The 20932-nt window shown below is 39.7% G+C and overlaps 1 protein-coding gene across 2 annotated transcripts in view; it reads left to right on the plus strand.

Moving 5' to 3' along the window:
- Nucleotides 1–11004: 11004 nt before the first annotated feature.
- TSPAN11 (tetraspanin 11) overlaps nucleotides 11005–20932 on the plus strand; it is a 169960-nt gene continuing 160032 nt past the window's right edge. The window contains exon 1 of one of the 2 annotated variants that reach the window (XM_043967781.1): nucleotides 11005–11066. The gene's annotated coding sequence lies outside the window, so the exon portion shown is untranslated. Of the gene's footprint in view, nucleotides 11067–11217; nucleotides 11757–20932 lie in introns of those variants that run through there. The other variant, XM_043967780.1, reaches the window with a different exon arrangement.

Below are 20932 nucleotides of genomic sequence, written 5' to 3' on the forward strand. Positions count from 1 at the left end.
GGAAACTGATGTAGATGGGGAGAGAGCGTGGAGCTGAGAGTAACATCTGCGCTTCAGGTTTGGGTGGCCAGTGGTACCTTCAACAGTAACAGGAAAGTTAGGAAGAGAGGAGAACTTGGCAAGGCGCAAAAGGGGAAGATAATGAGTTTATTTTTGGAAATGTTGAGTTTAATATGTCTACAAATCATCCTGTTCAAGGTATCCAATAGACAGTTGGAAATGCAAGCCTGCAGATAAATAGGTCTGAGATTCATCTGCATAGAGATGATAATTGAATTATATGAGAATTAATAAGATCATCAAATGAAATAGTATATGAGAAACAAAGGCCCAGAACAGAGCCTTGGGAGACACCCATCATTCGTTGGTATAAATATGACTTTAGGGGCAGCTAGGTGGCGCAGTGGATAGAGCACCAGCCCTGGATTCAGGGGGACCTGAGTTCAAATCTGGCCTCAGACCCTTGATACTTACTAGCTGTGTGACCTGAACAAGTCACTTAACCCCAATTGCCTCACCAAAATAAATAAATAAATATGACTTTAAAAGTTACATTCCACCTTCAGGGCTTGAAAAAAGGCAATAAAGTGTCAATTTCTCCATCTATACAAGATTCTAAAATTCTTTCATTTTTCCATGGTAATTCAAGGCAGGATTTTGTGCTGGGTTCAAGTTCTGACTTTAACACACGTTTATTATATGACAAAGGGGAAATCATACAACATCTCAGTGCCCTAGATATTTCTAAGAAGTAGAGAAAATGCTGTTCTGCATTAGATGAGTTTCCTCATCTAATGAAGTTGGATGTTACTATCCCAGTGAAATCACAGGTTTTGTCCCTAATTCTATGAAGTCCAGAATCACATGCCACATTACTCTAAATATGAGGCATATAAACCATCGACGGTACATGTGCCTGCAAAAACAATATAAGGCGTTGTCCTTCACTTCACTGCTTCCTCAGTCTGCATCCCAATCTGGTCTGAAAGAATGAAATAGCAACTGTGCTCAGAATTGCAGGCTAATACTGTTTTACAATCAGAAGAGCAAAGCCAGTCTTTTATGGAAAAAAACATATTTGCACCACCTTTGGGTACATCAATCATGAATTGACCTCTTCAGTCATTTCTAATTCTTTCTGACTCCATGGACCGTACTGTCAATGGGATTTTCTTGGCAAAAAAAAAAAAAAAAAAAAAAAAAAGTGGTTTGCTATTTTCTCCAGTGGATTAAAGCAAACAGAGGTTAAGTGACCCTCCCAGGGTCACACAGTAAGTATCTGAGGTCAAATTTTTTTCTTTTTTTTTTTTTTTAGTGAGGCAATTGGGGTTAAGTGACTTGCCCAAGGTCACACAGCTAGTAAGTGTTAAGTGTCTGAGGCCAGATTTGAACTCAGGTACCCCTGACTCCAGGGCCGGTGCTCTATCCACTGCGCCACCTAGCTGCCCCTGAGGTCAAATTTGAACTGAGGTCTTCCTGCCTCCAGGCCCAGTGCTCTATCCACTGAGCTGCCTCCATGAGTTGACTAGATAAGGATATCTGGTGGGAATGACTGCATCAAGGACTGCATTTATGGAATCAGTCACTCTACCTATTTCTGCCTCTATGTATCTGAGGCCTGCCTTTGATGTCTCCCCTCCTTCCTGGAGAAAAGGACCAGCCTATATTAATAACTAACCTGCCTGACATAATGGAAAAGGGGTAGTAGGAGGTACTATGTGATTAACTTAATATGCAACTGCCAGCTCACAGAAGAAACAAGCAAAGCTCTTGGCTCTTAGGCAGAGAAATCTAAATCCTCTTCTGGCTTTCGAACAGTAATGCAAGGCCATATCAAAAAAAAAAAAAAAAAAGGATGCCTCTCACAACTACTGCCAAAAACTTTAGTGTCAACTCAAGTCAAGAGTCACTTATGAAGTGTCTACTATGTGCCAAGCACTGAGCTAAGCACTGGTCACATATTTATTGAAAAACACACTGGGGAGGGTAATAAATCCCATTGAGGTTTTCCCTCTGCATAAAATTCTTAGGATGATGGGGTATATTTTCAGAACAATTTCCAGATCAGAAATGCAGTATGGGTAATATCTAAATGATCTTCTCACTCCAGACTCAGCCTTTACCAGAAACCTGACATCCTACCATGATTGAGTGCTCCAAATGCTGCAAAAGATCACAAGCTCCCTGGGCTGCCTTCCTGATGCTAGTCGACATACTGATTAAGACAACAGGGACCCTTTCATGTTAGAGACATTTCTATGTATCTGCAGACACCATAGCTGTATCTTCCTAGACCCTCTGGTGGGAGCTCAGTATGTTTGACTTCTACTACAAATAAACCAAACTACCTAGATTGCAGCCAGCCCAATTATCCACTGGTAAGCATAATAGCTTTTCATTCTCCTTACATGACCCACATCTGCAGCAGATGACCCTATGAGACACTAAGACAGCTGTGCAAACACTTGCAATACTTCTCACCTCATTTCTTTTTTTGTTTGTTTGGGGTTTATTTTTTGTTTTGGGGGTTTTTTTGGGGGGGTTGGTGAGGCAATTGGGGTTAAGTGACTTGCCCAGGGTCACACAGCTAGTAAGTGTTAAGTATCTGAGGCCGGATTTGAACTCAGGTACTCCCTGAATCCAGGGCCAGTGCTCTATCCACTGCGCCACCTAGCTGCCCCACCTCTCAGCATTTTTATAAGAAATTCAATGAGGATTCTAGTGCATGTTCACCCTCTATTCTCTGATGACCAAAGATGTAGAGTTATAGCTATTACAGGGTAGATGTAGCGTTGCCACATGATGCTACATCAGGTTCAAAGATGTGTTTCCCCTCCTCCCCTATGCTCCTAAGTAACTGCTGCCCCTGAATATAACCTCCTGATATTTCATCAACTTATATGGCGGTTGCCATGGCACCCCACTCATAGGATCTGCCTTCCCCCCAATCCTCATTTAGACTGCCCTGTGCACCATTGCCGCCCCCCCAAAAAAAAAATTATTTTTGTTTAGGCCAAAAAACATTTTGCACAGATGAAGCAATTCAGAAGACCTAGAAACTTTCCACAATTGACTAGGTAAATACCCATGAAACCGAATTAATTAAGCAGTTTCCAGTGCTTTTAGGTCAATATGTCTTCTTTATCACCATGTAAAAGTGAAATGTGATAAGTTCTCCCTACAGAATCCCAGACCTCATTATTTCTTTTTTATTTAATTTTTCTCAATTGCATGTAAACAAAAATTTTGAATATTTGGAGTTTTTTTAATGTTGAGTCTCATATTCTATACCTCCCTCCTTGAGAAGGCAAGCAATTTGATATATATTATACATGTGTATTCATGCAAAAACATTTTCTTATTAACCAAAAAAGAAAACCAGACCTCATTATTTCAAAGAGTTCTTTATGAAATCCCACTCACTTCAAAACACACAGAGACCCTTCTTCCCAATCCCCCAATTAGAAGGAAATTGGAAAAACAAAGGAAGAACACAATAAAATAGACCCTAGAGAAATAAGATGAAGATGATGAGAACATGGTGAGTCAAGGGAATAGAGTGAATTTCTTTTTCTTTGTAAAAATGCAATAAAATTAGTCCAGATGGGAAGAACATACTCATAATACTATATCTTTCATGACAATCACATCACTCACTGCAGACCTCCTCCCTAGCAACCTGCCCCATGCCCTCCATCCCACACAAACCTGGCACTAATGGTCTCATCCTGGTACAAAACGCCCACCATTCCCAAGTGAAATATTCCAACAGAGACCTGGGTTGGTTATAGACTGTGTTAGAAGAGAAGAAAGTAAAATATTTCTGCCTTCATTTCTCTTACTCTTTGATCCCTCTCCTCTCTTGATGGCCAAAGCCAGTGTCTAGAATTAGAGTCAAAAAGACTCCCCCTCACTAGAGCTCTTCAAATGGGGGCTAGGTGATCATTTGTTGGGGCTATGGTCCAAAGCATTCTTGCCCAAGTAGAGGCCAGACTAGTTAGATTTCAGCTGCCCATTCCAACCATGAGAATCTATGATTCCATACCTATGAACCACTTTGGAAACCATGAACCTGAATGAGAGGGTTGGGAAAGACATGCATAGGATTTACTCATGGTTCACAAAACCAGAGGGAAGAAGAAAACATTTTCATGTATGGGGAATACTGGACCAAAAGTCCAGAGGTCAGGATTCTAATCCCGACTTTTCCCCTAACTAGCTGTTGTGACCCTCAATTTCTCCAGACTTTCAATGAGTAGGTTGGTTTAGACATCCAATCTATGAGGTCCTTTTTATATTCTATGATCAAATATAGTATAATGGCCAATGGATCTGGAATTATAAGAGCTGGCATTGGAAGACTCCTTTTTCTGCTGGTTACCCCTTTGTGACCCTAGACAAGGCACTTTCCCTCTCTGAGACCCCTTTCCCTATCTTTATATGAAATGGGGATTAGAATGCCTGGAACACTTATCTGTCTGGGTTACTGTGAAGACCAAAAGAGAATATGTATCATGTACTTTCCAAATGTTAAACTGCCGTGTAAATATCAACCATTGTGATTCTCATCCTTGAATAAAGCTGTCCTGTGCTCTTAATTGTTTAATATTTATGGACTGCATGCCACCAACTGGGTGCTTTTCAGAAAGTGCTAAGAGTATACCCTCTACTCTCTAATAATGACTGTCCAGGGTAAAGGAAGTGAATAAGCATTTACATAGCACCTATTTATTGTGCCAGGCACTGGGCTACACACTTTACAAATATCTCATTTGATGAGCAATTGTGAATGACTTAACTACTCTCAGCAACGCAATGATCCAAGACAATCCCAAGGGACTAATGATGAAACTTACTATCCACCCCCATAGAAAGAACTAATAAAAAGAGCACTTGTGGATTGTACATATATAAGCTGGTTGCTGTCTTGTGGAGGGGGGAAGAAAGGGAGGGAGGGGAAAAAATTGGAACGCTAAATCTTATGAAAATGAATGTTGAAAACTACCCTTACATGTAACTAGAAAAATAAAATAAATGTTTGTTGCAGAAGCCAAAAAAATACAAATATCTCATTTGATCCTCAAACAACCCTGAAAGGTAAAGGCTATTATATACCCATTTTACAGTTGAGGAAACTGAGGCAAACATGGTTAAGTGGCTTTCTCAGGGTCATACAACTAGTAAGTGTCTGAGGTTTTCCCTGCTCCAGCTCCAGCTCCAGCCCTCTGTGTATCATGGCACTACCTAGTTGCCTCATAAAGAAAAACTGTTGAGAGAAAAACACTTTGTAAATCTTAAAACACTATGAAAATGTGACATAATACAAAATAATGTGTGGGATTACAAGATAGGTGAAAACAAGGCAGTACAAGGGCTCAAAAGCATGTGGCTTCATTTTGATCCCTGTCATTAGATGTAGTTTTGAATGTATGCCCTCAAAAAGCAAATTCTGGATCTATAGAGCTCTTTCTGCCCCCTGCTATACTTGCCATGTCAAATAAATGGGCACACAAACAATTATTTTAAATGGTGTTGATAACAACCTTGATCACAAATGTGTTGCCAGTATTTTTACTCTCTTTGGCAAATTATCTTGCATTGGTCAAAAGCCTCTCATTGAAATCTTCAGATGGGAAGCAGGAGAAGAAGGTACAAACATGAAGGAAAGGGATGGGAGGGAATGGGAATTAGATTCTTATTTGAAATGCACCAAAGAGGGTTGGCACACAGACACATAAATGGTTTGGTGTAAACATAAATCAAATTTGGAACAGCTAGGTGGCACAGTGGATAGATCACCGACCCTGGAGTCAGGAGGACCTGAGTTCAAACCTGGCCTCAGACCCTTGACACTTACTAGCTGTGTGACCCTGGGCAACTTAACTCCAATTACCTCACAAAAACAACAACAACAACAAAAATCAAATTCTATAGGGAAACAAATAGGAATGAGGAAGTGTGATTAAGAGCTAGGGGATGATATCAGAGGAACTGGTCACTAGAAAAACAAACTTCCTGATCCTGTAAGGGGGGAAGGAAAGAAAGAGGGAGGGGAGAGGGAAAAGGAAAAGAATAGGTAGAAATTTGAGAGGCTAAGGGGTAGAATGAGGCTTCCCTCTCCGGTTCTGTAAAAGATTTCAGAGCCAGCCAACTTTGCTCAGTCTGCTCTTCCACCTATCCTACACTTTCTAATGAAGAAAGATCTATATTTCACTTCTTGCTGCCTTTATGCAACATACTCTACAGCTTTAAAGCATAACATGTTGTTGTTGTTCAGTCGTTTCAGTCATATCCGACTCTTCATGACCCCATCTTGGGTTTTCTTGGCAAAGATGCTAGAAGGGTTTGTCATCTCCTTCTCCAGTTATCTAAATGTTAGTTATTGTTATTATTGATATCTCATTTTCATCTTTTATCAACTTCCATTTTATTGTTATCATCATCATCATCATCCCCTAGTTTCTAGCAATGTCAATAAATACATTAAAATGAATGAAGGCAATAGTATATGTAAAGTCAGGATTTTACTTTATGGAAAATTACTTAAGACTCAGACTTAAGTAGAGAACAGTAGAAATAATGAAGAGGGATGACAATTTGGATAGCTACAAAAGCCCTCAAGGAAATGGAATCCAAACCCAGCTGGCATTAGTTTTGTCCCTGCAGAGGTTACTCAGAGAAACCTTACAACTTCTTCTTGAGAGCTCTGCCCATCAGTAAGGGAAAAGAGACCAAAAAATTAGTGAGTAGGGAATTTTTAAAAGCTTAAAACTCCTGAGCTATAAAGAGGAAAATTTTCAATAAAATCTCAACCCACTAGCAAGTAAATCAACAGAAATAATCATAAAAACAGGACAAGTGGGCAAAACCATAGAGAGAACACAAAGCTCTCTTAACAAATATCCTATCATGTGGTAAAGTAAACCAATAGTAGTTGATAGAAGAGAGAATCCTATGGACTCCACAGAAAGCATAAACAACAAGAAACTATGAAATTATTCAAAGGAGAAATAAAATCCAGAGATCAAGAAGTTAGGAATAAATATAGCAAAAAAATAGAACTCAACACAGAATTAAAAAAAAACACACACAGCAGGGGCAGCTAGGTGGCACAGTGGATAGAGCACCAGGCCTGGAGTCAGGAGGACCTGAGTTCAAATCTGACCTCAAACACAACACTTACTAGCTGTGTGACTCTGGGCAAGTTACTTAACCCCAATTGCCTCACCAAAAAACAAACAACAAAAAAAACCCCAGCAGATTGGGAGTGGGGGGGAGAAATAGACCCATGATGGATAATCTATCTAAATAAGTGAAAGATTAAAACATTTGGAATACCACCAAAAAAAAATAAAACTGAAGAGGAAGAGAAAGCCGGGGCATACATACTACATTTTGTTATCAATTTTGATCTTTGCTCTAACAAGTTAATGGTCTGTCTGTACACAGATATAATTTATTTTAAATGACTCTCAATTTGGACTCCCAACTTTCAGACTATTAAGATATTGTCAATTTTCTTTTTGGTGTGAATTTTCAGAAACTATCTATGGTATTCAATGTCTTCCAACTCTTTTCTTAATATAAACATTGATGATATCTAGATATGAAATTTCTGTGTAGTTTGCAAACCTTAGGCCTTTTAGCTTCTTTAATTTTTCTGGGCTATAGTTTTCAACAATTTCTGCCATCCTTCCCCTATACCCACCTTGGTACTGAAATCACTGAGCATTAAAATATTTGTTGAATTTAGAGGATTTCATCAGGTTCTTTTTTTCCCCCATCATGTTCTTAAGGAGTTCTTCTATCTGCAAATGTTCTACAGCAGATATAAAGCTGGCACAAAACTTGAAATTATCTTTATAATGACACTTTTGCTTATGATCATTGTAAGTTAAGATAAACAAGTGTCCCAAGAAATGATGTTTCTTCTTAACTTTGGTCACATGATAAGACCAACTTCTGCCAACTCCTTCATTTGTTTGTCCAAGGGGAATCTATGAGCCATCCTCACCCTTTTTCCTTTTCTCTTCTGCTTTCATTTCTAGAAAGAATGTCCATTTATCTGATGTGATTATAGGACAAGGATCTCATATTTAAGACCACAACAGGTAAGTTGATTTTTATAGATGGTATAAAAACTTGTGATCGTTAGCACTCGCCAAACCTTTTCTACTACCATCCCAATATCACTACAGAAAAGCAAGGGAGCTGGACAGGATTAGGAGACATTTTCTATTTTTCTTTGTTCATGGGCTGGGCAGCCAACTGATGACGAGTCTTTCTATACTTAACTAGGCTAGTTCTCAGAAAGCGGAGACAGTCTGTCACTGGAACTTTACAATTTGTATTATAGTTCTCTTTATGTGTCATATCTCCCCTACTCAGTCATTAGCTCCTTTGGGAGCAGAGAATGCGTCATACTTCCCTTGAGTATTTCTCTCATTGCCTAACACAATGACTATTTTATAGTTAGTCAATAATAAGTTTTTGTTGAATTAAAATTCAGAAGGTAGGGACCACCAGCAATCCTGTTCACTCTCTGTTATCCCAAAACAATTATCTACTTCTTCCTAGGAGGACAGGCTGTGGCCAGTCATGATTTGGCTGTGGCAATGTCACAATATTTGAAGAATTAAAGATGAATATTACTCAAAGGGCAAGGGAAGAGTACAAGATGGATGTGAACAACACAGAATAAAGAGGCATCTAGGTGGCACAGTGGATAGAGCACTGGACTTGGAGTCAGGAAAACTCATCCTCATAAGTTCAAATCTGACCTCAGATACTAACTAGCTGCGTGATCCTGGGCAAGCTCTGTTTGCCTCAGTTTCTTCATCTGTAAAATGAGCTGGAGAAGGAAATAGCAAACTAGTCTAGTATCTCTGCCAAGAAAACTCCAAATGGGGTCATGAAGAGTCAGACACAACTGGAAAAAAAGACACAACACCATGTAATAAACTAAGTAAAATTCATCAAAGAATTCTATTCTAGAAAAAGAAGGTGGGTTTTTCATGTGATGAAAATGAGAAAAAACTGATGTACAGCTCTTGAGCTCCATATATATCTTCATAATATCAAGAGAAACTGAGCAAGGCCCTTAGAGAAACTGAGAAAGACCCATAGAAAATTGGATTTCCTAAAGGGGACTCATGGGAGGACACGAGCAGGAAGACCACGCATGGGTAAGTTGCCATCTGCATTGCTGGGGAGAACAACAATGAGAACAGTGACAACACAACCATCTGAGCTCAGACTTTGGCTGATTAGTTCAAAGAGCTGAGGGAGGCCAGGGTCATAGAGTTTATCCCTGGATGGCCCAGTTAAATTTCCTTTTTTACTGACTCAAATCAGAACACACTAACTTTAACCTAGTCATCCAGAAAATTACAGCCTTTGGTTACAAAAAGATTAAGACAAGTAGACATTGCTGAAGAGATCTAAATCCATCAATCCACTTGAAAAACCACCCCGAGTAGGTAAGTCGCTGACAATGACTTGATTATATAATCTTTTTGTCCAAAGATGGCATTTTGCTACAAATAACTCTAAGTGCGTGTGTGTGTGTGTCTTACACTTGGAGAGATATACATGCATACATGTGTGCATATATGTATACATATATATGTGTGTGCATGTGTGTGTGCTTCTACATACACTCATAGATTCATTGTATCTCAGAGTTGGAAGGACCTCAGATCAACCTATACCTAAGTGGAAATTCCTCTCTACAACATACCTGCCAAATCGTTATCCAGCCTTTCAGGAAATCCTGCACACTATGGCCAAAGGGATTTTCTTTAAACACAGATCTGACCCATGTTACTCCCCTACTCAATACACTCCACCAGCTTCCTATAACCTGTAGGATCAAATAGAAACTCCTCTGTTTAGGTTGCAAAGCCTTTCACAAACTTGCCCCAACCTATCTTTCCAGCCTCATTGGACATTACTCCCCCTCCTGCACGCTATGAGTCCAACCAAACTGGCCTTCTTTCTCTTCCTCACACAGGAATTATTTCAATTATTGCATGTGTAACCCCAGCACTTAGCCCAGTGCCTGGAACAAAACATGCACTTAATAAATGCTTTGTTTATTGATGGACTGAAGATCCTCAGTGGTGGAGAAACTCATTACCTCCCATTCCACTTTGGGGCAGCTTTAATCGTCAGGAAGGACATCTTGTTCTGGAGCAAGAATCTGTGTTCCTACAATGCCTATCCATTGATTCCAATTCACTGGGTCATAGATATTGAGTTGGAAGGGACATTAGAGGACAGGAAACCAGAGAAGATAAGAGGGCAGAAAGGTTGTGATTTGTGCCAGGTCAAACAGGAAAGTGTTAGAACCAAAGCTTGGATCTGGATCCTGTGACTCAAAAAAACAAAAACAAAAAACAAAAAAAACCACCTCTTTCTCCTCATCTCTTATGTGGGCCAAGAAAAATAAGACTAATCCTTCCCCATGCGAGGCCACCCTTCACTCTCTGTTCCCACTTTCCCTTGTTTTGTTGTTGGGTTGTTTTTTTCAGTTGCATCAGACTCTTTGAGACCCTGTTAGGGGTTTTCTTGGCAGAGATACTGGAGTGGTTCACCATTTTCTTCTCTAGCTCATTTTACAGATGAGGAACTGAAGCAAACAGCATTAAGTGACTTGCCCAGAGTCACACAGCCAAAATTGAACTCATGAAGATGAGTCTTCCTGGCTCCAGGCCTGATACTCCATCCACTTTGACAACCTAGCTGCCCTTCCGGTAGCTCTACAGTTTGGTTTATTCAACCCAGCAGGTGAAGAGGGATGGGGTTTGGCTATATAAAATGGGGACAATGATAGGTGATGGACTTATGTAAAACACTTTGCAAAGCTTAAATCCCTACCTAAATGTTAGCTATTGTTATTATTACTCCCACAACTTCCACCTGTTAAGCCACACCAGACAAAAGAGCTCCAACACAGATCCACCCAACCCCCACCCAAGTTATCCCTTCTCCCTATCAAAGCAAGTGTCTCCTCCAGCCATCTCTGTCTGATCCCTCGCTATTTGTCTTTTTCTCTGCTCTGGGTGGTGAGTCCGTTCCCATTCTTCCTAAGACAAACGCCTGCGATCTGACCCTGGAACCTTGACCTAAGGAAGAGGCATCTCTGAATGCGATGGGGGCCGGGAGCCGGGGGACCGGAGTGGGAAGGGGAAGGGTCCGGAGAGGTTGCCGAGGAGAGAAACAATTTTGTCAGTCCCCACCTCCTCCACCCCTCCATTTCTTCTGCATCTGTGAGGTTTCCCTAGGCAACATCCTAGCTGTCCCACACTGAGGCGTGATCTGCTCTGTGTGCCCTGAATTAAAAAAAGGCAAATGCCAAACTCCAGAACAAAGACTGGCTGCTGCGGCCCCCCAGTGAATGTCCTCCTTGTGAAGCTGAGTGGAGGAGGAGGGAGATGCAGAACTGAAGAGGGGCGTGGGGAAGGGGCAGTATCCGTGCCATAGGGTTCCAGCGTGGGGCTGGCATTAGCCGTCCGGGAAGGAAATGCCCCGAAGCAGTCAGCCTTGAAGCTCCGACCGCTCGGGGCTCCAAGTCTGAGTCTCGGGACGACCAGAGCGCCCCTTCCCTGACCTCTCAGGGTGGGAGGAGAAGTTGGGGCGGGGGCAAGGGGGTGGCAGGGAGGAAGCTTGATGTGCATCAGAGGAGAGCGGACGATCTCCGCCTCTCTGGGCTCAGAATCTCTGCAAGCAGAGAGCCTGGAGCTCCAACGCCCCTGGTAAGTGAGGGGCTGCAGGGAGTGAGGGGGGAGAAGGCATGCACCCTGCGGTGACACTAGCACGAACCCGCACCCACCCAGCCACCCACCCACCCACGCCTTCCACTGCAGGGAGGCGGGGCAGCCAGCGTGGCACAGTGATGGGGCGGGGACTCTGGAGGAGGAAGGTGTAAATGCCTTCTAAGGCCCAGCTAGGAGCCACGCTTCGGAGGCTGGGTCTGGGCTGCAGCTCCCCTGCACAAAGGAGGAGGTGACCTCCAGACGGTTTCACTCCCGAGGCAGGGCGGCTGGCTCCTGAGGAGGGGCTAGCTCTGCCAGGGGGAGCAGGAATAGCAGCCGAAAGCGGAGATGTGCATGCCCGTGCGTTTGCGTGTGCCCGACTGTGCCTCCCTCCCATCTGTGCACTGACGTCTGCAATTTGTGCCCGCGAGTCTGTGTTTGTGCCTTAAGCTTGTGATTTAGGTCGTCGTGACCCTACTATCTTACACCTTCCTTTCTACCCTGAATGTGTGTGTGTGTGTGTGTGTGTGCCTTAAATCACTTTATCTTTAGGGATGAGAACCTGGGTTTAAATCCTAATTCTATTTTCTGCCTTGGGATCATGGGCAAGTGTTTACCTTCTCTGAGATTCTTTCTTCATTTATTGAGTGAAAGGTTTAGACTAATTTCCAAAGCCCCTTATAGCTCTGATTCTGAATGAAAACAGGGACTATATTTGTTTTCTACAGTGTAATGCCATTTATAAGACAGCATTTAATAAATGCATTTAAATAGACTGAAAATGTAACTGGTTTATCATTGCCTGCAAAGGATAGTAGAGTTGTGTGTGCATGCATGTAGATGTATGTTTGTGTGTGTTTGTGTCTGTTTATGTTTGTGTATGTGTAGTGTGGCTTGGTGAAAAAAGCACTGGTTATGGAGTCAGAGGTCCTGGTCTCCTGCTACTTCTGATGATGACTTCCTGTGTGGCATTGGTCAAGTCTCTTATCTTCCCTAGGCTTCTGGTATTTGAGGTTCTTTCCAGATGTAGTTCTGAGACCTACTTGCATGTTCACAGTTCTGTGTATCTGATGTCAGCTAGCACATTTTTGCATATGTGTCATATTGAACATTGACCAAAGCTCTTGCAGTATAATTACAACTTGTTGATTAATTGGTTGACTGATTCATCAATTCTGTAAAACTATGAATGAAACAATGGGAGCTTCTGGGGTATCTTTCTATTTTTCTCATGTATAAACTTCCTGGAACACAGTTAGCAGGAAGAGAATCTGAGTTGTGTGTGGCAGCATAGTCTGCGTGACTCTTTGTGATGTGTCCATCGGGTATATTATCTCTATGTGTGTGGTTTATATGATGCTACAGAGGAACCTACCATATGCTGTGTGTGGCCTGTGTTAGTACTCTCCAGGATCCAGTGTGTAGGTGTTTGGTCTGGAAAGAGTGGTATTTGATCCAGGGTATGAGATATGAGTTAATTTGGCACATAATATGCAGTTTCAGTACATGCTATTGGTTTTCTGGGGTCTGACACTGTGCAAACTGTGGGTGAGTAGTATAAACATATATATTTACACCTATATCTGTTGAAGCCTTATTAGAAGTATGATACCAAACACTTATACAGAACACCTCTCTTTCTGTTGGCATGGATGGTGTGTAATTTCCACATAAATGAAGTACAAAAGGATCATTCCTTACCTTTCATATTTGGAGGAATAGAGGCACAATCAGTAAAAATAACTTACTCAAGATGACATAAGGGAATATCAGGGGGCAAAATTAGTCCTGCAACTTCAAGTCCAAAATACCATTCTCTATAACTTCTAGACTTGTAGACTCACTACAACCTAATTAGGTAAGCAACCCAAATATTGCTCCCATTTTACAAATGAGATACATAAGGTCATGGAAATAAGGTAACTTGTCCACAAGCATGCTGCTCATAAGTGTTTGTGCCAGAATTCTAATCCAGGTGTCAACTCCAAGTGAAGTACACTGTCCAGGATGCCACACCGCCAAGCTGGGTGTTACCTTGATGGTTGAGTCACTTATTCCATTACACATACAAGAATTCGTGTAAGGGAGTCAACAGACAGATCCAAATAGTTGGGGCTAAGGATTGGGTATATGGTTCTATTCCCTACTATGCTGAAAACACACAGGCAGTGCTCGATACACATTTGGTGTTGCAGGAGTTCAGCACAGTGGAGAGAAGTATACCAAGAAACTTCCTAGATCCTCTGTGCTTGCTCTACAAGCTACATGATGTTGGGTAAATAATGTCACTTCTCTAAAAAAAGAGGACCTATAGGCAGTGACAGAAATAAAAATCTTATATCATTATTTCTTATGAGGATGAAGGACTAGAGGCTTGAAATGTTGCAATGGAAATAACCAAGATTGCCAAACTAATGAATCACTCCTAAAATCATTTGGTTTTGAATAGATGGCATTACATTTTTTTTCCTAGTGACTTTCTTTTATGATAATAATTGATTGAAGCGAATATTGAAATGAGTCTGCCTTCCTTGAAGACAACTCAGCTGATGAGAGTGTGCAGAGGGTAGGAGAGAAAGAGAGGAGGCCCAGAAATATCATATTTTCCCCAAAACATCCCTCCTCCTAGGCTTTCCGATTTTTGTTGTAGGTGCCACCATGTTCCCAATCCCTAGATCTTTGCCACTTTCCTCTGCCCTATGTGCTATCATGAGTTGCCAAGTCATAACAATTCAATCTCTGTAACATCTCTTACATCTGCCCCATTCTCTTCAGTAACTTTACCTTATCATACTTCAGGTCCTTATCACTTCTCATCTGGACTATTTTAACAAACTTATAAGTTGTTCTCTCTCCTTTTAGATTCTACTTCTCCAATTGAGAGTCAAAATAATCATAAAAATATACAGATCTGACCACACTATTCCCCTGATTAGAACCATTAGTGACCCTCTATGGTCTTAAAAATAAAGTACAAACTTCTTGGTCAGGCACAATCTCATTTTAACCTACCTTTCCACTTATTTTGTATGACTACCTTTCATGCATTTTACATTTCAGTCAAACTAATCTTTCCCCTCCCCCAACTGAATATGTAGATTGTCTCAGAGAGCAAAAATTCACTCTTTCTATATCTCCATGTTGAAATTCTTTTCATCCTTAAAAGCCTAGCTTAACTGACACCTTCTCTATGAATTTTCCTTGATTTACCCAGCTAAAAAGTCCTTTCTTAGATTTTTTTTTTTTAGTGTTTAGCCAGGACTTCTGGTTATTTTTCTTCAAAATACATTTTTATTAGCATTTTTCATTTTTATGTGGCCTAAATGTCCCCCTGTGTTTGCCTTCTCCTCCCATCACAAAAAACCCATCCTATGTCACAAAGAATTTTTAAAAGAAAAAAGTAAGAGAAAGATATCCCCAAAATTTATTAATATATTCTCAAAAAACTGGTTCAGTGGTCCACATCCTTGGACCCCCTATCTCTACAAAGGACTGGGTGGGGGGTGTCTTCTAATGTTTCCTCTTAGAGGCAAAGCCTTTTCCTTGTAATTTTACAACATTCATTTCCATTTGTTTTGTGGTGATCTTTCATTTCCATTGTGTTTTCTTGGCTATACCAACTTTATTCTGCATCATTTCAAGTCTTTCCATGTTTTTCAGTATTCATCATATTTGTTTTTTCTTACAGCATAGTAAGGATATTTCTCTATTTCTTTTGTGTTCTCAGTTTTCCCGGTATTTAACTGTGCACAAGGAATTTCTGACAATTCTTTTTGTTTCTCCTGGTGAAGAAATTATTTTTATTTCTTTTAGTTTTGTTTTGATTTTACCTTTTTCAATGGTTATTTTTTAAATTTGATTCTCAGTCTTCTTTGTTTTAATCAGATTGGTTAAAAGTTTATCAATCATCTTTTCAATGAACCAGCTTTTAATTTTATATATCATTTCTATCATCTTTTTGCTTTCCAATTTATCTATTCTCTAATTTTAAAAATTTCCCTATCTGTACATGTTTAGATTTATTTAATGTGTTTCCGATTTTTAATGCATATTCCATTAGCTAAACCTTTCCTTTTTTATTTTGCTGCTATATGTCTTTTGGGATACAGTTTTCCCCCTGAGTTCTGCTTTAGCTGCATCCCTAAAATTTTGGAGTGTTGTTTCATCATTATTATTCATATAATCATTGTTTCCATAAATTATTCTTTGACCACCTGTTTTTTATGATTTCATCAAGTCTCCATTTATGTATGTCTTTTGTTTGTATTCTTTGAGCTGATTACTTTTTTTTCTTTTTGTCATTGTTTATAAAGGATGTGTTAGGATTACCTTTTTACATTTATTTGCATTATTTCTATGTCCTAATATATGGTCAATTTTTATTTTTAAAAATTCCATATGATGCTGAAAAATATGGATATTCTTCAGCAGTCCCATTCAGAAGATATCATAAGTTTTCAGCTCTAGTTTTTGCTCCATTTATTCAATTCTATGTTTTTCTTTTTCTGTTAGATCTGTCCAAGTATAAGCAGGGAACATTAAAAATCTCTTACTATTATTGTGTTACTATCTATGTCTTCTTGAATTCATTTAATTTTTCTTTTATGAATTTAGATGCTTTGTCAATATTGATATACATTTGTGATCTATAGAAACTTTCATAATAATGTAATTTATTTAGCTCTGTTTATATTGTGAATTTTTGTTTTTCCTCTTTTGGATACCATGATTGCAACATCTGCTATTTAAGAGTCATCTGATACATAGTAAATTTTGTTCCAGCCTCTCATTTTTATTCATTTATGGATTTTTTAATGTTTTGGTGTATTTCTTGTTAAGCAAAAGATTGTGGAGTTTTGTTTTCTTATTCAATGCCACCCTTTTGCTTTATTGGATTGTTTAGTCCATTCACATTTAAAGTTATGGAAGTGATGTTATATTTTCACCATTTGGATCTCCAAAGGTTATTTTTTTCTAATTTAAGATTTTATTTGTTCCCCTTCCCTTTTTGCAGAAGTATTTTATCCCTACTATTAGTTTTGTATAAGCTACCTGAAGGCAATCTTATTCCTGTGGGCTTGCTTGACCTCACCCTCAACCTTGCCCATTTCTCAACCTTTTCCCTAGTTCTGAGGTTTTTTCCTTTTTTCCTTCTATTTTTATCAAATTCTTTCCCTTATACTCTCAGTTGTCATTAATTCAAAGTCTTCTTTTCGTCTTCTCCCCTCCAACTTCTTTTGTTTGTTATTTTTTCCCCGACTTTTTCTAAAAGAAATTTCTTTATCTCATTCTTTTCATTGATCTTCTTCCACTTTTGTCTATTCTAAATTTTTCATCTTTGATCCATGGTCTGCATACTTATTATTTCTTTAATCATTTTGTGTTCCTCATAGAATTAAAACTTGTTTTTAATGACTTTAAGTTCTCCCTTCTACTTTCTGTTATTGCTTTGAAGATCTTGCCCCCTCACACCATTTTTCTGATATGCCTCACTTTTAGAAGAACCAATTAATGAGGGAGGAAATGAGGATAGAAGTAGTATGCCCTAGTACAAATTTTCATGTCCCAAATTGGTCCACTTGTACCCACTACCCTCTTTATGATCATTTTCTTCCTCATTTGCCATTTAGTATCTTGTGTTCATGCCCTGCCCCTACAAGGCAAGTTGTTGTTAGACACAATATCTTGTGACAATCTGTGCCACCTTTTGAGGAAAGATGTTGTCAATGGAGAAATAATGCTTCCTCAGAGGAAATTATCCCCTGGGCACCAACTCTTTGCAGATTTGACTCATTGCAGGGTCTCCATTATGTATCTTTCCACCCCTAAGTGTTCCTCAGTTGAATCTCCTCCCACCATTGAGTCTAGATGTTCCCCTTTTTTTCAACCTGTTGATTATCTAGACCTAAGAAAATGATGGATAAAAGTGTGTCAGACCTACATTTTTTTGGAAGCTGGTTGTTAAATATTTACTAGCACATCTCAGCTTCATGTATGCCTATGGTAACTTCCTCTGTAAATTCTATGACTGGGGAAATGCCCAGTATAAAACTACCTATTTTGTCTAGGCAGTGGAACTAAAGATTACCTAGTTGACACCACATTATTGATAGGGTTTATAAATATAAACTGATTCTTGAGTTTGACCTTAAAAAGGAGACAAGGACCCACCAAGGAAACAGAGAACTCTCTCTCTCTCTCTCTCTCTCTCACACACACACACACACACACACACACACACACACACACACCCTACAAGAGATAAACATGAAGTCTCCTTAAAAATATCAGAGCTAAATACTGGCATTCCCAAAGAAATCCTGGGTTGAGACAAAATGAGGTACAGAAATCATTACTCCAAGAAGCCCCCATGGTATGTGAGGGGTCAGGGTCCAATTGACATGTGAATTACACAAGCATTTACTAAGCATCTCATGTGTCTAGCACTTGTAGGGAGGGGGAAAAGAAGTATAAGATCTGTCCCTCCTCAAATTGGGCCTAGAGTTTAGTTGAGGAGACAAGACTAGCACACACACACACACATTTTGGTGCTCAACTATGTGATCTTGATTATAAATGCCACAGGAATTCAGTAAACAGAGAAGTCATTGTGAGCTAGAGAAATCAGAGAACGCTTTGGGGTAGAGGCAGGACAAGCTGATTCTCAGAAGAAAATTCAAGTTAATTCGCACACATGTATGTGTACATGTGTATAGCGCATGTATGTTTATATGTGTGTGCATGTGTTCGTGTGTATAAGTATCTGTGTATATAACTCATTCATAAGTTTACCATTGTATTTGGTCAAATGTGTCTAATATATTCAGAGGGGGAAAAAAGGCATCTTTAAGAAGTTTCAGGCCTGGAACAAGTTGTGGAGAGAAAAGTCACTGGAAGTTGAATACTCATTATCCAATGCTATACAAATTAATTTTCTACACAAAAACTGAGCCTGGGTGAATTGGTTCCTAAGGCAACCTTCTCTCAATTGTCAAAAAGACAAGTCACTGGAAAATGTGATGTGTGAAAACTGTTCTTATGAGCTTGCAACTGTTTGGGGGTCTCTTTCATTAACTGCAAGGGAAAGCAGATTTTGGACAGCTGATCTGAATTTTTTAAAAAGAAGTTATTATATGCAAAGAGAAGGAAGGAGAAGAGATGAGAAGGAGGAGAGGGAAAGGGAGGGAAGGAGACATACAGACAGAAGGAGAGAGAAAGACAGAGGAAGAGACAGAAATAGAGACAGAGGGAGAGTCAGAGACAGAGAAATATTTTTTAAAAGAATTAAAACTCCATTTCTGATTAGATAGTTAAGGGTTTTTTAAAGTTTCTTTATTTAAGAGTCAAAACCTAGCAAGTGGTCACTTGGAATGGATAGACAGCCAAAAACTAGTGAGAAACATAATCTGCAATGTTGTTTTTAAGATAGAGAAAGGATGAGTTAAAGTAAGTAGCAATAGATTAACAGTTGAAGTTTTCTTCAAGAGAAACCTTGAGTGTCCTTATATCACTTTTTCTGATCACTGTGTGAGTTCTTACCTTCTGTGAGTTCTCCATAAAATAGTCTTTTAGGCAAGCATACGTTTGGCATTGGAATAATGTGTTCAGCCCACAGGAGCTATGCTCTCTACAATAGAGTTTGAATACTTGGCACTTTAGTTCGAGAGAGGACCTCAGTGTCTGGTATCTTTATCCTGCCAGGTGATCTTTAGAATCTTCCTAAGACAATTCAAAAGGAAGCGATTCAGTTGTCTGGCATGACCATGGTATACTGTCCAGGTTTTACATGCAAAAGGAGGGTACAATAGAATGAGTAAGAATAATCTGGAAAGAATTCTAGATATGGATATTAGCTGTATTATCTGGTTCGCTCTCATTTATGAAACTAGAAGTAAAGGAAGTTACATGTGGTATCTTATTGTTGGATATTAAAGGACTCTGAGGAAGTATCTTGGTATTGTGGAAAGAACACTGGATTTGGAATCTTAATTCTTGGGTTTGAATATTGACTCTTGCACCATTAACATTTGTGTGACTTTGGTCAAGTTCCTTAACCTCTCTGGGCCTCAGTTTGCTAATCTGGAAAATGAGAAATTGGACTAGATAACCTCTAAGGTCCCTTCCACAGATCAAAATCTTGGATACTATGAGAATTCTATAAGCACCCAGTGATGAAGGTAGAATTGATCTTTCATCACTAGTAGATTTTTCTCAGTTTTCGCATTAGGAACTATGAGGCTTTTGTCCATGACCAAGATATCCTGAGTTCACCAGATGTGTTCCTTAAATTGAAATGACTAACATTTATGACTACTTTCCAAAGACAGAAAAAAGAACAGAGCTACTCATCAGGTCCTTGTGTTTCTGCCCTGGATTATTGTTAGTCCCACAGTTTTAAGAATATTGATAAACTAAAGAGTGTTCAAAGGCATGCGTGCAACCAGAAGAGAGAAGGGCCTTAAATCAATGGCCTAGGAGGATCAGTTGAAGGAATTGGGGATATTTAACCTGCAGATGACAAGACTTGGCAAGAGGGGGTGGAGGGGTGGAGGGGCATGACAGTTGTCTTCATGCTTTTGAAGGGCAATGATATGGAAACAGGATTAGATTTGTTCTGTTTGGTCCCAGAGATCAGAGCCATAGCCAGTGGGTGCAAGTCACAGAGACAACTTTAGGCATGCCATCAAAAAAATCTTCCCAACAACTAGAGCTGTCCAAAAATGAAACAGGCTGCCTTGGGAGGTGGGAGATTCCACCTCCCTAGAGGTTTTCAACCAGAGCTTAGATGACCACTTATCAGGTTAGTCATACTGGGGATTCCTTTCACCTATATGTTGGATGATAAAATTCTTGATTCTGTGATTCCCTAAAGGAAAGAAGGGGAAGGGATTTGAGGTACAACACGGAAGTCATTCTCATAATGTAGCATTGATGATGTCTGTAAAGATCAAAAATTATCTGTTAGCAGAGATTCTGAGGAAAGATATCCTGAGGGCACTTATTGAACATTCCATCCATGTTGTCAGGGACAAGAACAGCCATGAAAAACCAAAATGGACAAGGTCCCTTTGGCAGTTAGTTGGCACAATGGATAGAGTGCCCAGCCTGGAGTAAGGAAGACATCTTTCTGAGTTCTAATCTGTCCTCAGATACTTACTAGCTGTCTGACCCAGTGC

Source organism: Dromiciops gliroides, chromosome 5, assembly GCF_019393635.1.
Source record: "Dromiciops gliroides isolate mDroGli1 chromosome 5, mDroGli1.pri, whole genome shotgun sequence".
Classification (NCBI taxonomy): Eukaryota; Metazoa; Chordata; class Mammalia; order Microbiotheria; family Microbiotheriidae; genus Dromiciops; species Dromiciops gliroides.